General features: G+C 45.0%; 1 pseudogene; it reads right to left on the reverse strand.

Moving 5' to 3' along the window:
- Positions 1 to 510: 510 nt before the first annotated feature.
- On the reverse strand, positions 511 to 1,125 carry LOC132369646 (protein lin-28 homolog A-like; annotated as a pseudogene).
- Positions 1,126 to 5,103: the final 3,978 nt, after the last annotated feature.

A 5,103-nucleotide genomic window follows, 5' to 3' on the forward strand; every position in this document is an offset into this window, starting at 1 on the left:
CCACTGCTTGGGACAGTTCTCAGCACTCTATCCCAGGAGGGGGTTATGAGGAGACAAGATGCGGAAAACCCTGCCTTACCCCTGAGGTATTTCCTCCCACAGAAGGTAGTGGCTTGTGGGTTGGGTCCATCAATCTGGTCTCATGCTTAATCTTTTCACTCTAGCATGGGAAATATTATTCCCTATCTTTCTTTAAGAGTAAAACAACTTCCCTATCCAGGCCACTTCCAAAAGCTGGAGATTCTGGGCTTGGAGACTCAGATAAAGCATGCAGGGAGGGTTACCTCCCAAAGCCCTCAGGTGTATTTGGATAGAGTATAATTGGAGTTCCTTTGCCTCACCCCTTCCCACCAAGAGGGAAGAGGGGGTGACGCTTTGGCCCCCAGCCTGAGATATACAGCAGTGCCAGCTGCCCCTCCCCACCCTGTCCCCACTTTCTCCACTCTGCCAATTGAGGCCTGTTCCTCAAAACTTTCTGATCACAGAAGGATAGCCCCCACCCACTGTGGCTCAATTCTGGGCCTCTGGGAGCATGGCAGGGCTGTGGGTCTCTTCTTCCTCTTCCCGAAAGTAGGCTGGCCCTCTCTGTGAGCTGAGAGCTTGCTGGGCCTTCAGTGGACACGAGACTACGATATGGTTGATGCTCTGGCAGAAGTGGCACTTCTTGGGCTGGGTGGCTGTTTGCATTCCTTGGCATGATGGTCTAGACCTCCACAGTTGTAGCCCCTGTCTCCCTTTGATCTGCGCTTCTGCATGTTCTTCCCTTTGGGCCGCCTCTTGCTCCCAATACAGAACACCCTACCAGGGCCGGTGACTCGGAGAGATTCAGGCCCTTGGCGGACTTCTTAAAGGTGAACTCCACGGCCTCACCGTCCTTCAGGCTCCGGAAGCCCTCCATGTGCAGCTTACTCTGGTGCACAAAGACATCCACTGGGGGTCGAGTGCGACCCCCGCGCGGGCGGTCATGGGCAGGAAGCCGAATCCCATGCGCAAGTTGAACCACTTACAGATGCCAGCGCCGTGCAGCAGCTGCGGCTCCGCGGGCACCCTGGCCGCATCCTCCTGCGGCTCCTCAGGCGCCTCGGCGCCGCCACCTGCAAACTGCTGGTTTGACCCAGAGCCCATGGTAGTCGGCTGAGCCCGCGGGCCCGGGCCCCTGGCCGGCCAGCTGCTGGCCCCAGAGAAGTCCGGAGACAGAAAAAGTCTTAATGAGGGGAAATAGTTGAAATTACTTGCTATAATGAGATTTTGGAATTTGTGTCTTTTGCTTTTCTACACCCCCTTTCAATGAATAGCCTTGTAAGTAAGAGTCTGGAACCTTCCTATCTGGGTTCGGATGCTGCCACTACTACTGCATAGCTATATAACCTTGCGCAAGGCATTTATTTCTCTGTACCCCAGACTCATTATGTATAGTACTGGGTTACTAAAAATAACCTACCTCACAGGGTCCTAGTATGAATTAACTAAATAGGTATAACCGAAATAATTTAGAATGGTTCCTGGCACATAGAAAGTACTATAGAAGTGTTTGCTGTTATTATGACTCCTGTTTTTGAAAGATAGAATTTCTTGCATTGCAGAGTTTGGAATGCCAGGTACTACTACAGCATCAACTTCCCTTTCAGAAGAACTGGAAACACTCCAGGACTCACTTTTAGCCAGGGTGCTCTGCACTTCCTGAGGTGATGCTGGCCACAAAAGCAGTGCTCATACAAGATAATGAAGTACCACATGATTGCAAAGTCAAGAATATCTAACCCCTAAAAACACCAAAAGGAACTTGGTTTAGATTTGTCCTATGCTTGAGAGCATAATCGGTACGAGGCAGGCAAAGATCCAATTAATGGGTGGCCCAGGCAATGGAGAGGAGATCCTGGGGATGGGAGGATAGCCCCGCAGAACACCCGGACTCAGCTATGACATTCCTGACAGCTGCACACGGGAGCTGGCTCCAGGACCTGAATCCAAGTTTACAAATTCTTTAAGTTAAAAGTGATGGAACAGAGGCAACTGAACCCATGCTACACTTTTATTCTTATAATAGCAACTTAACTCAGTAAAGTCTTTTGAAGTTTACAAATACTCTTTCCAGTATAAAATCTCAGTGATTCACAAGTGAAAGATAGAGGGCATATATCTTCTCTAAAAAATTCATAATATAAAAATAAGTATTAAGAGGATGATACAAATTTACTTATCATCCCCAAAGTCATTTCCGATCTTTCACCTCTTATCCAATGGATACAGTTTTTCTTAGAGAAAACATCCTGGGTCTAGAAGTTGAGAAACAAATTAGGAAAAGTGGAACTATTGAAAGGGTCATCTCAGCTAGGTAAGGAAAATAGTAACGGCACCATAAGCATGGCTCCAATGTTTGGATTTGACTCTACTCCCTCATCCTGTACAGAAAGTCATGGCAGACACAGCTCCTACAATGCTATGGTTTGCTGCTTCAAACCCACCCCAAACTCTGATTGAATCCATTCCAGATTCCCCCTTGCCCAAGCTGCTCAGCACTGCCTACTGCTCAGTGAAGATACTCCCAGCTGGAAGTGGTAGTTGAGGGGAAGATAAGATAGCAAGTTCAATTCAACTCAACTTAATTGAATTAAACTCAGTTAAATGTGTATTTATTGAACTCCTTATAATACAAATTATATAAATGTGCTAATTCATATAAATGAACTAGGTTCAGGATTAGAGATACAAGAAATGAATATAAGGTACTATTTCTACCTTCAAAGAGCTCATAATTTAATGAGTTAGACATATGTAAAAGTATGAAGAGCCAAACTGCAGGGTGCCTTTTAAGAGATATAAATGTAATAAAATGGGCTATGAGGGCACAGAAAAAAGTGCTTATTTCTAGTGGGGCAAGGCAAGTACCCTGTGATATAGTATCTCATTTAATCCTGTGAACTCATTAAGGTGGAAACTACCCCATTTGAGAGATAGAGTAACTGAACCTGAAACAGGCTGCCCAAAGTTATGCAGGAAGTGAGTGAGTGAACTTAGATTTGAACTCAGGTCTTCTGAAGCTAAAAGCTTGTGTTCTGTTTCTCACATCTTGCTGACAGTCCTGATCAGATTGGGGATCTGCAAACTTCCATCGTAGGGTCCCTGAAACCCTATACATTCCGTGGGAAGGCAATGCCTTGTCCTTACAGGGGTCTGAGCCTACCCTGATATTACTTACAGTGGGAATTACAACATTTCGGTGGACTTGTGCATCTGGATTACAATAAAGGCCATATTAGGGAGATGTAAATCCGTAATTGCAATACACTCAATAAGAAAGAGGCACAGAATCTCAGAAATCAGTCCAGGAATGGGTTCTGCTCCCTGCTCTCACGTGATGCTTCTATATCTGCAGCCCCTGTTGCAGCCCCCAGTACTGTGGCAGGCCCATGAAGTGGTTTTCTCAGGGAGAACAAATGAGTGCTGCTGAACCGGGTGCCTGTTGCAGAACCATCATTCTATAGACTTTTTATTTGCAGCGCTCACCTTAGGAAGTTAATGCTTCTAAGTGATGCCTAGGCAAACTGCCAGTTGTTTTTGCTTAACATTAATACGTGCTTCTGATTTGGTTACTATGGTTACAGACACTTGCAGTGTTGGCTTTCACTCAAATCAGAGGTCCCATCTTTTATACATCGTGAATGTTGCACTCTGACCCAACATTCCAATCTGGTCCCATCCAAACAGGGACCCATAACTTCATGTTGTAGTCTTCAAGGGCAGGGGGTTAGGTAAGGGGGCCCTATTTTAAAAAAATGTTTTATGATATACTTTTATAATTAAGTGAAATGCTACCTTCTGAAAGGAAAACAGGATATTTTTTCCTAATAGGAGCCTGGGATCCACTTCAGGTGAGGGCCTCACCTTTACCTCAAATGGTACACATTGTACCTCCACGGGGAAAATTAGTTTTCTTTGCATTACTCCTCCAAAGTAATCAGAATTCAACAGAATTACTCTCCTTCATCACTACATAGTGGGGGATCCCCAATATCATGACTGGTTGCAACTTTGTCTATCATCACCCAAGGCAGAATCGCCACCGGCCCGTGAAATTACTTCCCACAATAGCAGGATGACCTTTATAACTGCCAGCCTTCAGAAAAGTGCCTGGGGAAGCCTTAGCCCATTCTTCCGATCAGATGCCTAGCTGCCTCTGCCTTTGATAAATTAATCATTCAGAGGGCGCCAGTTCAGATGCTGTGAGATTTAAAACAAGCATGTACTTTACACATCTACAGTTGCCCTTCTGCTCAAGCTACTCAGACAGGAGGTTGGAGGTTGTTGGGAAGGCTGATAATGTACTCCCTGTCCCCTTTTCAAACTGCCCTTGACATTCATTGTTTACTAATTTAATCTGCATACAAGTCTTAGGCAGGGGAGGTGAGGGATCCACTCAGAATGACTGGTCCTAGGCCCCATCGCCAACATTTTGGTCACAATAAAAAGATGCTCTTTCTCATCATACATATTATTTTGATTCATCACTGTTTGCAGTGGCTTCGTTTTGTTCTTGCTGGAAAGGATTATGGAGAATACTTTTACTCTGGGTCTTTAAAATAGGTACCCTTTATTCTGCTCCCCTAAAACCCAGGCAGCAGGCAGCTCTGGCAGTCCCCCAGAGCAAATAATGACTCGGTATTTCAATATTCATTCTGAACACTATCTATTCCCCTGGGCAGTCAGGCACATGGCCCTCTGGAAATCAAGCAGCAATAAAATCCAGTTTAAGTTGGTCCAAGTTAAGACATTTCAGAGAACGTACGCTTGTTTTTTTCTACAAGTATAAATCTGACCACACTACTGTCTGTAACTTCTCCTCAAGGATAGCAAGTACAGCTGCTGTAGTCAGGAAGGGATCTGACTTAAGAAAAAGGGCTCAAATTAACTATTTGCTTGCTTGATAACCAAAATGTTCCCCAGAGCCAAAGTCACAGTAAGGATACCTAATGAGGAAAGAATAGGTAACAATTCTTATTTGCCTGCAGCCTGATTTCAGTTGGGGAAAGTTTAATTTAGTGCTGTGTGGGTGGGCATGTGCAAGTTTGCAGAATAACTAGCATTAACTGTTTATTTACTTGT

This window comes from Balaenoptera ricei, chromosome 8, assembly GCF_028023285.1.
Source record: "Balaenoptera ricei isolate mBalRic1 chromosome 8, mBalRic1.hap2, whole genome shotgun sequence".
In the NCBI taxonomy this organism is placed as follows: Eukaryota; Metazoa; Chordata; class Mammalia; order Artiodactyla; family Balaenopteridae; genus Balaenoptera; species Balaenoptera ricei.